Source organism: Camelus dromedarius, chromosome 26, assembly GCF_036321535.1.
Source record: "Camelus dromedarius isolate mCamDro1 chromosome 26, mCamDro1.pat, whole genome shotgun sequence".
Lineage (NCBI taxonomy): Eukaryota > Metazoa > Chordata > Mammalia > Artiodactyla > Camelidae > Camelus > Camelus dromedarius.
The window spans coordinates 10,437,416-10,451,221 of record NC_087461.1 but is presented as its reverse complement, the minus strand read 5'-3'; the positions used below and the strand labels follow the sequence as shown (position 1 = coordinate 10,451,221).

Sequence of the window (13,806 nt, the reverse complement as noted above, 5' to 3'; positions counted from 1 at the left end):
AGTGCCTTTGCATATTTGTCAGAAATCATTGGCTATATATGTGTAGGTTTGTTTTTGGTGACTCTGTTCTGCTCTTTCGATATATTTGCCTGTCTTGATGCCAGTAAAACACTGTCTTGATAACTGTAGCCTTATGATGCATTTTGAAGCCAAGTGGTATAAATCCTACAACTTTGTCACTTTTTTCAATAGCACTTTGGCTATTTTAGATCCTTGGCATCTCCAAGAACCAGTTTGTCAATTTTTACAAAAGAAAAAATAAATAAATAAAGCCTTCTGGAATTTTGAATGTGAATATATTAATTGGGGAATAATTGACTGCTTAACATACTGACTTCTGCAGACCCCAAATAAAACTCCCCACGTATTTGGGTCTTTTAAAATTTCAGCAGTGTTTTGTAGTTTTCAGTGAGCAGGTCGTAACATCTTTTAATCATATTTATCCCTAAACCTTTCATATTTTTGATGCTACGCTGCTTTTTAAAATTTCAGGCTGCTCTGACTTTCCAAGACAACTCCATCTCCCGGAGCCTCAGTTGCCTTCTGAGACAGCCCACACTCTTTTTATGGAGTGTGTATCTCCCTGAATAAACTTGCTTTCACTTAAAAAAAAAATTCATTCATTTTCCTATCTGGATGATTAATTTTTTTGGCCTTTTGGCACTGGGTAGAATTTAGAACTCCAGTACAAAGTTGAATGGAAGCAGTGTTAATGGGCATCATTGTCTTCTTCCTGATCTTAAGAGGGAAACATTCAGTCCTTTACTATGACACTGGCTCTAGTTTTGTTTTGTTTTGTTTTTTCTGGTCCTTTATTAAATATGATGTTAGCTCTGGTTTTTCATAAATGCCTTTTACCAGTTTAAAGAAGTTTCCTGTTTTGTTTTGTTTTTTTCACAAGACAAAAATTCAATGAAAATTGGTCTATGGGTATGTAGTAATCCACAGGGCTAAATAGTTACACGGGACTGTATTAGATTTAAAATAGTTGCTGTTTGTTACATGTTATCATTATCTGATTCATCTTCTTCCTTCAAAGATTCCTTAGCATATTTCTCTGCCTCTTCCCTTAAATCTTTTGGAACAGTTTCATGCCTTTAGTTATTTCACCAACCCAGCCGAGTTCTGGTTCAAAAGCTTTATCCTTAACTTCATCGTGTACTATGTAAATTATTTTTGCAACTTCTTTAACAACATCACAGCAGGTCATTTCTTTCATCTGAAGCTTTTCTATTTCTGTCTTTGCAGCTTGCCTGGCTTTGCCAATGGCACAGCCCCAGTAACCATATGAAACACCCATGGGTCCGTCATGTAGAGTTGTGTACCGTCATTGACACTGTGAGACCCTGACGTTAAACTGCAGCCAAAAGTTCTAACAGCACTGTAGAGTGTATAGGCATGTAGACACGTGGCCACTCTGTCTGCAAGATGCTTTAGTGGAATGTTATATCCAAAGTTAGATCTAACATTGGAAGCCTCTTCTCTTGCAATGTCTGCTAAAGAACGGGCATCTGCCAACAAACCTGCTACTGCCATTCCAACATGCCGATCAACATGAAAATGTCATTTGTTGGAACCTTCTTCATAAAGTTTAGAAAGAACTAATTTTTCTACCCCAAAGACAACGCCATCTGTACATCTGATTCCAGTAGCAGGACTAGCATATTCCACAGCCTTTGAAGCATACTCAACTTGAAAACTCTCCCATCAGGAGAGAATGTAGAGCCTGAAAGGTCGTACCTAGTGACAGCTGAGCTCATTGTGCTAAAACCAGTCTTGTTATTCCTAGTTTTCTGAGAGTTTTTATCAAGTAGCAATGCTAGATTTTATTGAATGCTTTTTCTAGGTCATTTGAGATGATCATATAGGTTTGGGGTTTTTTGTTGTTTTATTAATTTGGTAAGTTATACTGTTTGATTTTTGAATTTTATATCAACCTCACTATCCTGGAATAAACTCCACTTGGCCATGAGGTGTTTTCCTTTTTATATATTGCTAGATTTTCTTTTTTCTGTTTTCTTTTTCTTTTTTTTTTTTTTTTTGAGAATTTTGCATCTGTGTTCATGAGCGATATCAGTCTATAATTTTATTTTCTTGTAATATCTTTGGTTTTGGCTACACAGTAATTCTGGCTTTATGGAATGAGTTGGGAATATTCCCTTCAATTCAGTTTTTCAGAAGAGCCTTCCTAGAATGGTATTTTTGTCCTTGTATATCTGATACAATTTAACAATGAAGCCATCTGGGGGTGTAATTTTCTCTGTGGGAAGGGTTTTTAACGATAGACGGCTGCTTAATAGATAAAGGGCTGTTCACGTTAGCTACTTTTTTTTTAGTGAGCTTGTTTATTTGTGTCTTCCAAGAAATCTGTCCATTTCATCTACATTCTTACTGACATGAAGTTGTTTATAACATTCCCTAATAATCCTTTTCCTAACAGTAGAATCTGCAATGATGTCATCTCTCATCCTTGATACTAGAAATTTATGTTTTCTCCTGAACAGTATGGTTAGGATTGTATCAGTTTTATAGATATTCTCAAAGATCTATAGAAAAGATCGAACTTTGGTTTCGTGGATTCTTCTCTGTTTTTTCCCCTCTATATTCTGGTTTGCTGATCTCTTCTCTGAATGTCATTATTTCTTTTCTTCTTGCTTTGGGGTTCATTCTTCTTTCTCTAGTTTCTTAGGATGGAAGCAAGGTCATTATGAGACTTTTCTTTTCTGGTATAGGTGTTTTAGTGCAATAAACTTCTCTCTCCATACTACATTAATTGTATGTTATATTTCATTTTCATTCAATTCAAAGTGCTTTCTAATTTACACTTGGATTTTTTTTGATCCATGGAGTACTTATAAGTGTGTTATTTAAAAATATTTGTGGGTTTTTCAGGTGTAATTCTGTATTGTTATTTTTACCAGCTTTGTTGATATATAGTTTTAACACCATAAATGTCACCCATTTAAAATGTAAAATTAAATGTCTTTGATATATTCACCGAGTTGTGTAACCATCCCTACAATCTAATTTTAGAACATTTCATTACTTGCCAAAGAGACATTGTATCTATTAGCAGTTATTCCCTTTCTTCTGCACCCTGCTTCCCACCTCCCTAGCCTAAGACAGCCATTAATCTACTTTCTTTCTTTATAGATTTCCTTATTTTGGACATTTCATATAAACAGAATCATATAATACCTACTCTTTTGTAACAGGCTTCTTTCCTGTAGCATAATGCTTTTGAAATTCATCTGTGGCATAGAATGCATCAGTATTTCATTCCTTTTAATTGACATATTATTGTATTTTATGATTCTACTGTTTTGGGTTTTTTCATTTACTTAGATTGTGACCAGAAGTCATATTTTGCATGATTTGTAGGTGTTTAAACTTGTCAATACTTAACTTTATTACCCAGAATATGAACCATCTTGGTCAATGTTCCATGTACACAATAAAAATTTCTCTTCTTTCCTGATTGAATGGAGTGCTTTATAAAAGTCAGTTTGGTTGGTAGGACTGTTCAGGTCTTCTAAATCTCTTCTGATTTTCTGTTTACTTGTTTTATTTTGAAAAAAATGGAGAAAGGGGTATTGAAAGCTCCAATTTTAATTATGGGTTTGCCTATTTCTCCTTGCCATTCTATCAGTTTTTGTTTCATGTATTTTGTATTTTTCTATTAGGTGCATGAACATTTAGGAGTTTTAGTCCTCTTATTGAATTGATCCTTTTATTATTATGATATAACCCTCTTTATCCCTGGCAATATTCTTCGCTTTAAAGTTTCCTGTGTCTGATCTTTATATAGCCAGTTTTAATTAGTGTTAGCATGTTATAGCTTTTTCCATCTCTTCAGTTTTAACCTATGTGTGTCTTTGTGTTTAAAGTGGGTTTCTTGTAGGATTGCATGTTGGGTTTTGCTTTTTAAATGACACCTCATGATCTTTTCCTTTTACTTTGGGTGGTTAGACCATCACATTTATCGATATGATTTGGTCCATCTTGCTGTTTGGTTTCTTTTTGTCCCTGTTCTTTGCTCTCCTTTTTCTCTTAATCCACTTTATTTAAAATTATTTGGGCATTTGTATATAACTGGTATTATTTCTTCCTTAAATGTTTGGATAAAATTCTGTTTTATCTCCTTTGTGGCTTGTGAGCTATAGTGTATTGTATTAATTCAGATGCTACTTCCCAATTTATTGTGCACACCTTTAACTTATAAAAGTCTGCTGTTAAGTGATATTATACCACTTCATGTTTAGTGTAAAGACCCTTACAGCATCATGTTTCTATTCCCCCCCAGACCTTTATGCTATTGTTTCTGTACATTTTACTTTGCACATGTTGTATCAGCTCCACAATACATCATTGTTATTTTTGCTTTAGACAGTTTATTTTCTTTCAACGATACTTAAATAAGAAAAAGAGTCTGTTTTGCTTACCCACATAGTTATCCTTTCTGGTTCTATTTCTTCCTTAGTGTAGTTTTCCATTTGATATCATTCATCCTCTGCCTGAAAAACCTCCTTTAGTATTTCCTGTCATATAGGTCTGTTAGTCATTAACTCTTTCATTTTTAAAAAGTCTCCTTTGCCATCATTTCTGAGAGATATATTTGCTATCTATAAATCCTAGTTAGATAATTTGGAGGGGTGGCCTTTAAACACACTGGTCAGCTGCTTCTGACTTGCATTGTTTCCTATGAGAAATTTGTAGTCATCCTTACTATTTGTTCTTCTTGACATAATATGTCTTCTTCTCTGGCTGCTTTTAGTAAATGCTCCTTGTTAATAGTCTTGGGCAATTTGATTATTGTAAACCCTGGTGTAATTCTCCTTGTTTTTCTTTTTCTTTTTTTCTCTCAGTATTTATTTTGAAAATGTCAACTATAAGTGAATAAAATAGCACAGTAAATACATGTAATACTTAGATTAAACAATTGTGAACATTTTGGCACATTTCATTTTCTGTTTTTTAATGAATCGTTTACACTCGTTTTTCTTGTGTTTGGGGCTCACTGAGTTTCTTTGCTGTGTAGTTTATTTGATCAGATTTTGGAAATCAAGGGCTATTTTTTTCTTAACTGTCTCCCCTACTCTTGCAGACTCTAATTACACATATATTAGGCCACCTGAAATTTTACCATATCTCACTGATGTTCTGTTCTTTTTTTTTTTTTTAGTCCTTTTGTTTTTGTATAATTTCAATTGCTAAAACTTCAAGTTCACTAATGTTCTTCTGCAATGTCTAATCTGCCATTAATAACATCCAGTGAAATTTTCATCTCAGATGTTACAGTGTTTATCTCTGAGAAGTGTCTTTTAAAATATCTTTCATGTCTCCACTTAACCTATTCAGTCATCTTCTAACTTCTGAACATACAGAGTGCGGTTACTGTAACTGTTTCTTGCTGACTGATTCAATCCTTTGTGTTAAATATGGGTCTTTTTCAATTGATTGATTTTTCTCTTCATTATGGGTCCTATGTTCCTGCTTCTTTGCATTCCTAGTAATTTTTTGTTGGATGCCAAACATTGTGAATTTTATCTTCTTGTATGCTGGATATTTTTATATCTCTATAAATATTCTTGATCTTTTTTCTGGGACAGGGTTAACTTGCTTGGAAACTGTTTGATCCTTTGAGGCTGTACTTTGAAGGTTTACTAGGCAAGACCAAAGCAGTGTTTAGTTTAGGGCTAGTTTTGGCTCTCTCTGAATTGTGAGACTGGGAACTATTCCTAGTCCTGCATGAGTTCTGAGAGTGTTCCCCTCTGATACTGTAGGGTGGTTCTTCCCCTGGCCTTTAGCAGTTTCCTCCAGGCATGCACTGATCAGTATGTAAGCTGAAGTCTTCTCTCTGAAGCTATCTCCTCTCTGTTAATCTGCCCTGAGAATCTAGATGCCTTAGACTCCCCAAATTCCTAGCTTTGTCTCCTCAACTTAGGGAGATTGCTGAGCTCCATCTGAGTTCTCTCTCACTTCACTGGGGCTTGGAGATTTTCAACAGGCCGTAATGGAACAGTGATAAGACTCACTTCATGTATTTCCTGTCTCTCAGGAATCACTATCCTTTTTTTTTTTTTTTTCCTTTTTGGCCTGACACCCAATGTGTTGGAAACTGTTGTTTTGTGTATTTTGTCTGGGTTTTGTTTTGTTTTGTTTTTTAAATTCAGAAGGTGTGGTACAGTAAGAGCTATATTTGGTATTTTCCCCTGGTCCTTGGCACAGAGCGCCTAAAACCTTTGCCATTTCCTGAGGGATCGGAGTGTCTTTTGTTATTCATAACGGGCCCCTTTCATCACCTCTGAGTTTGTGCTAATGAGGTGACATAGGGTGGGGCCCCTATAAAGCCTCAGAAGGGGACTGAGCACCAGAAAGACCAAATAATTACAGTGACCTCTGAACAACATGGGTTTGAGCTGCACAAATTTTTTTCAATAAATATATTAGAAACATTTTTGGAGATTTGCAACAATTTGAAAAATCTCACAGATGAACATTTTAGCCTAGACATATCAAAAAAATTAAGAGAAAGTTAGGTATGTCATGAATGCATAAAGTGTATGTAGATACCTGTCTATCTTTACATAGGGATAAGGTGAGTGATATTTCATATGAAATTAATAATGTGTTAGTTTTCTTACTGTTTTATAAGTTTGTGGCTTGCTTTCAAAGTATTACATTACCATACAGTGCGCCTCTCTCATAATTGGAGCAACTGCCAATCAGCCTATCATCATAGGTTTTTTTAAAGAATGTAGCAATGTTTCTAATACTGTATTATGAATATGACTATAATACTGTATGCCATAAAATTTTATAACAATTCATTAATTAGTGTATGGGCTAAGCTACCGTGAAGCAATCAGATCGATTATACTGTGTAACCATAAGACAGTCTCATTGCTGCTGCTTTATCAATGCATGAATTGTCATACCTGTAAATAAATATGAATTTCTTTTTCACATTGTCTTTTCACTTTTGATGTTCAGTGTTAGTAACATTTACAGTATCTTGTACCAAATAAGACAGTGTTGGTGTAGGTACTGACACGTGATTCATCACGTAGACAGATGATGTAGCACTTATGGTGTCAGTAAATACAATACTGCAAATGTGTTTTTTCTTCCTTATGCTTTTCTAACTAGCATTTTCTTTTCTCTAGCTTACTTTATTGTAAGGATGCAGTATATAATACATATGACATAACACAATTAACATATATTTTTATGTCTATCAGTCAGGCTTCTGGTCAGTAGTAGACTATTTATAGTTAAGTTTGGGGAATTCACAAGTTACACTTGGATTTTCAACTGCTTGGTGGGTTGGTACCCTCAACTTCCATGTTCTTCAAGGGTCAACTGTAGAGAGTTGAAACTTTCAGCTCCACCTCCACTGACCTCCAGAGAAGGGAGTGACAGCTGGGAACTGACCTCTATTAAAACTCTTGTATAAGAGATTCAGACAGCTTCCAGGCTGGTGAACACATTGACTTGCAGGCAGGGTGGTGGGCCAGGAGAGGACATGGACGTTCTGTTTCCCTGTGTGTGCAAGCACATGTGTGTGCACGCACATGCACACACACACATTTTGTCTGTGCCTTGCTCCCTTGTGGCTGTTCTTGAGTTGTAGCCTTTATAATAAACCAATAAATGTAAGTGGAATGTTTTCCTCAGTTTTGCAAGCCATTCTAGCAAATTATCAAGCCAGCAGTGAGGGTCATGGAAGCCCCTGGTTTAAAGTTGTTTGGTCAGGAGTACTTGTGATTGACATCTGAAGTGGGTGCAGTCCTGTAGGTGTGGAGTCTGATGAAAACTCCAAGTAGTTAGTCTCTGAATTGAATTGAATTGCAGGACCCAGTTTGTGTTAGAAAGAACCTCCAAAGGAGGGTAAGTCTGGTTCCTATTAATCCATCTTGTCTGGAAGTAAAGATTTCCTTTTTCATAAATGTAAATAAATAAAATATTAAATCAACATGTAATCAACAAGCCTACTGAATGTTACAAGAATGTACCAACATTACAGAAACAGAAATAGAATTTCTGGAAAGTAAGGTGAAGAAACAAGCAAAAAATAGTATGGTGTTCGAGTAAACTCTCTAGATCCCCCACCCTCCCAAGTAAAAAGTAAAAAGAAACTTAGCATGCAAGGTAGAGATTAAAAAAATCTGTTCTATATGTGTATTAAAAAAATTTTAGTAGTCAAATTCAAAATGTTTATTAAAACATATGAAATTAGTTTTAATATCTTTTCATTAACCCAATATATCCAAAATATTATTTCAACATATAATCAATATAAAATTATTAAGGAGCTATTTTACATTTATTTCTACTCAAACTTTAGATCTGGAATTTTACACTTAAAACACATCTCAGGTAAGATTAGTCATGTTTCAGTTTCTCATTGGTCACTTGTGGATAGTGGGGTCACCTACATTGGCCAGTGGGGCTTCAGAAGTAATTAGTGAGACTATGCAGTTTTTAAAAAATAGGTAAAAAAATGAGGTGAAACCACAACACAAAGATGAAAAAAGTGTTTACAGTTAGTATCCTACCCATGTCCCCGCTGGCTTACCCTCTCTACATCTCTTCTCTGTAAACCTGTGGCCACCTGTAACACTGTCAGAGGTCATTTTTCTGATCAAAGCACTATGCCCAGCCCACATTCAGGGCAAGTGGGAAGTGTCAGAACATTAATGCTCCCAAGAAACAGCCTATAACCAGTGACAGACAAGAAGTTGTTGGATAAATACTCCAGCTTCTTTGCCTGTCGGTTGGGATAACTCTGAGCCCATTCTACAAGGTCTCTAAGAGCTCCCCGAGTAGGTTTTAGTTCCAGCTGCCCACAGCAGTTGCTTGCTTGCTAATATAATTGGATTCTTTCCCTTTCATGTCTTACTCCCCCACCCCTCTATTAGTGTTTCCTGGAATTACCTCTCAAATAAATTATTTTCACTCATATTCTTGGGTCTGCTTCTGGGGAATACAAACCATGACACAGAGTTAGGAACAAATTGGAAGCCGAAACAACTCCACTACAAAGCCATTAAAAAAATTAGAAACAGCAGAAAACAGAACAGACACAATACAGAACCAATTACTGTTACAGGGGCTTGAAAATCATGGAGTCTGCATATTTTTTTAAAAGACAAATTAAAGCAATTTAAAGAGAAAGGAAGGTATTTGAAGGACAAAGACTAATTAGAATACAAGTAATTAAGGTCCTGGAATTGGATAAACTAATACAAATGGATCAGAAATTGTCCTTAAAAACCAGTAGAAGAGAATTTTCCTGATTGGAGGGAGTTACCCTAGAAAGTCTTGTTCCTGGGGGAAAAAAATGTTACAGGAGCAGCTAAACTGAGATACAGCCTAATGATTTTTGCATTTCACTGATGAAGATAAAATTCTTTACATATCCAGGCAAATACTAATTATTTACCAGGGGAAAAATAAGGAATGCTTCAGACTTCTCTGAGAATTATTCAATGTCTGAAAAGTGTTGAGAAAAAGAAGGCGAGATCCAAGAATATTTTTCTCAGTCAAGCTGACAACCAAATATAAAGGCAAGAAATAGACAAGTAGACAATCTCAATCATGAGCAAACCCAAGACCTACATGACCTTTTTGAAAAAACAAGAAAAATCAAAGCAAAATAATCAAAAAGTAAAGAGAGGAGCCACAATAAAAAGACTGGAGATAAAACTCAGTTTAAATATAGAATTAAGACTAAGCAGTTATGGAAAATATGGTCACAGAAGTGGGAAGAGATTTATTTATGATCATTTCTTTGATATTCTTCCATAATTGGGACTCAAAAGATGAAGTCTGCAGTTGGTAAATTAATAAATGGAGAGTTAATGATAGTAAATAAAGTTATAGTGATTGCAAAACAAACATAGTAACAATAAGAAAACCCCAAAAGCAGGTAATAAACTTTCCAAATTATCCAAAGAAACACACACACACCCCTATAAAACCAAATACAGAAAAGACCATACACATAGCAATTGTTATCACATAGAAAACTGAAAATGAAATAATAAATATTAAATATATCTTCTATTCCAATACATATAAATGAGAATAAGTTCACCCATTACACAAAGTCACAGAATAGATCAAAGAAAAAAACTCACAAAATCAAACCAAACATTTAATTGTGAAAAAAAAAAAAAAGGTGATTCTTTGAAGATGGCATAACAACATGGCAAGCAAAAAGCAGATAAACCACTGGCTAGTGGAGTAGTAAAAATAAAAGAAAAAGCAAAAAAGGACAAATACATTTCTAAAAAAAATAGTATTGATACAGAGGAAATTAAAATTCCTGAAAAAATACATTTGAAATTTTAAGTGAAAAATACCAAATAGCCACCAAAATAGAAAAATCTAAACAGATGAGTAACAATAGAAACAATTGAAAAAGTTATCAAAGAACTTCTTCTTTAAAATCTTCAGGCCATGAAACCATAATTCTTCAATTTTTTTAAAGAAATGGGTAAGTTGGATAGAATTTACTGTGGCCAAATGCCAAAAAGGAAATCTTTCTTTTACTTCTGAAGAAAGTCTAACACTGACATCAAAACCTGATAAGACAGGGCCAGCTCACTTATCAATGTTTACGTAAAAATCCTAATAAAACAATGGCAATTGTAGTTAAGCAATACTTAATATGCCATTACCAATGAGTCCCTCCCTGGACTGCAAGGATCAGTCAATATTAGGAAAACAATGAATATATTTATTTCTTATCAATAGCCTAAAGGGGAAAATGTATATAGTGATTGTAATATTTGCAGAAAATAAGTATTTAATGAACTTCAACATCCAACATGATTACAAAAATAGAGACTAAATTAGGAATAGATGACCACAGCAGAATATGCATGTTTCTCTAGTGGACATGGAACATTCTCTAGGATAGAGTATTGAGTTTTATTAAATGCTTTTTCTGCATCAATTGAGATGATCATGTGATTTTTCTTCCCTTCGTTCTATTAATGTGGCGTATTACATTGGTTGATTTTTCATTACATTCAACCATCCTTGCACTCCAGGAATAAATGCCATGTGCTCATGTTATTTAATCCTTTTAAAATGTGACTGAATTCAATTTGCTAGTAATTTGCTGAGGATTTTTGCAGTATCTCATCAGGATATTGATGTGCAGTTTTCCTTGTAGTGTCTTTGTCTTGTTTTGGTATCAGGGTAATGCTGGCCTAATGCATGAGTTAGAAAGTTTTCTCTCTTCAGTCTTTTTGGGAGAGTTTGAGAAGTATATGTGTTAATTATTCTTTAAATGTTTGGTAGAATTTACCAGTGAAACAATCTGTCTAAGACTTTTTTTTGAGGGAAGGAGGTTTTTGGTTAGTGATCCAATCTTCTTATTAGTTGTAGGTTCTATTCAGATCTTCTGTTTATTTATGATTCAGTTTTGGTAGATTGTTTCTAGGAATTTTTCCATTTCATTCTAGGTTAACCAATGAGTCAGTGTACAATTGTTCACAATATTTTCTTATAGTTATTTTTATTTCTGTATAATTGGTAGTAATATTCCCCCTTCCACTTATAGTTTTAGCAATTTGGATCTCCTCTCTTTTTTTCTTAGTCGGTCTAGCTAAAGATTTGTCAACTTTGTTGATTTTTTCAAAGAATCAACTTTTGGTTTCATTGATTTTTGCTATTGTTTTTCTATGCTCTATTTTATTTATCTCTGCCCTAATCTTTATTATTTCTTTTTATCTGCTAGTTTTGGGTTTAGCTTGCCCTTTCTTTTCCAGTTCCTTAAGGTATTAAGTTAGGTTGCTGATTTGAAATCTTTCTTCTTTTTTAATGCCTGCATTTTACAGCTATAAATTTCCCTTTTAGCACTGCTTTCACTGCATCCCATAGGTTTTGGTATGTGGTGTTTTATTTTCATTTAGGTCAAAGTATTTTCTGATTTCCCTTGTGATTTCTTCTTTGACCCATTGGTTATTCAAGATTATGTTGTTTAATTTCCACATATTTGCAAATTTTCCAATTTTCCTTTTGCTACTGATTTCTAGTTCCATTTCATTATTATCAGAAAAGATACCTTGTATGTTTTCAATGTTTTTGAATTTACTGAGACTTGTTAGAACCTAACCTATGGTCTATCCTGGAGTGTTTCATGTCCACTGGAGAAAAATGTGTATTCTGCTGATTTTGGATAGAGTATTCTGTGTATGTTTTTATATGTGGAGTGTTCTATATAGTTAAGTTATCCATCTATCTATCTGTCTATCTTTCTCTCTCTCTCCATCCATCCAATCAATGCATCCAGCCACTCACCCACACCCCCCACCATCTTTCTATCTATCTTACTATGGGACATTTATACCTATTAAGTGGCCTGGAAAATTGCACCCCTAGATGTTTACATGGCTAGTTTCTCCTCATTACTCAGTTCTATGCTGAAATATAACCTCAGAAAACTTTTCTCTGACCACAGTCTAAAATTGCACCCCATCTCACCACATCCCCAATCACTCTCTGCATTGTTTCCTGGTTTGTTTTCTTCATAGCACTTATCACAGTCTGAAAGTACATGATTTTTTTGATCCTTTACTTGTTTGTTCTCTATCTTTCTCAGTAGAATATAAGCTCAAAAAAGCAGAGACTTTGTTTTGTTCACAGCAAGAACTTAATAAATATTTGATGAATATATATTTGTTAACATTTGTTAAATATCACCTGGTCTTCAAATTAGCACACTATTTTTACTTAAATAAATTTGTTTATATGGTTTTTCACCCTGGGAGATTTGAGAGGCAATTCTTATGTCTTGTGTAGTTTTTCTGTACTTTTTCCTCTGCTGAAGTTACTACTTTTAAGTTTCATCAAAACTTTTTGCCCTTGGTTGTGTTGGGAGTAGAAAGTTATCTAGATCAGTTTATACTATATCCTTTACAGTTTTACATGTTTCAATCAAATCCTTACTAACTTTTTTCTATACTGGTATTAAAGATTTTAGAATAGTTTCTACAAAACTTCTTTTCCACAAGTAAATACTTTTTAAACAACATTGCTATTCTTTTCTGAATATGTACACTAACTATGCTTTAATATAATATGTATTTCCTAGGGTGATAATTCATTAAAGCAAATAAAGTTATTTAAGGAGATCTTAGAATTTCAGAGTAAAAGGGGACATTATTATTTGTTATTTGTGTATAAATATAAATATAATATATATATATATATATATATATATATATATATATAAATAAAATTACGTGCCATTAATTTTTACTATGTGGAAATTTAGCCAATTGAAATGACTCAGCAAAATTATGTGTTTTCATGCCACCTTTTAATAATGTATAAAGACAAAATTATTTGCTGTTTTTACTTAGCCTCTTACTATCTTTAATGTTCCTTTTCTTCCTTATATCAATACCTCTCTTTACCTGGTGTCCCAGAATTGCTCATAGTCCCATGTGATTTGAGTATCAGATACAACCAATCTGAGATCCAATACCTGGCACTTCTTTTCTGTCTCTGTGCTTGTCCCTGACAACTTTACCTTTAGGCAATATTTTAGAATCTATTTTAAAATTAGATTCACATTTAAGAAGCAAGAAAGTGAGATTATTTAGTACAAGCTGGGGTCAAACCACTACCTTGTTCTTAATTTCTTCTTTAGCATATTGCTTTTGTCAGTAACGGCTGTCAGAGGGGCAGACATGACCCCCGTGTTCTAGAAAGAATAGGAAGAAAACTCTCTCCTTTAAAAATGAGATTGTGCTTCACCCAATTTTCACCGTGTCTTCAAATCCTGCC

The 13,806-nt window shown here is 34.1% G+C and overlaps 1 long non-coding RNA gene and 1 pseudogene across 1 annotated transcript in view; one reads left to right on the top strand and one right to left on the bottom strand.

The window, feature by feature from the left end:
• LOC116150531 (uncharacterized) overlaps nucleotides 1–13,806 on the top strand; it is a 64,873-nt gene that overhangs the window by 35,282 nt on the left and 15,785 nt on the right. The window lies entirely within an intron of this gene.
• On the bottom strand, nucleotides 840–1,760 carry LOC105084913 (proteasome subunit alpha type-3-like; annotated as a pseudogene).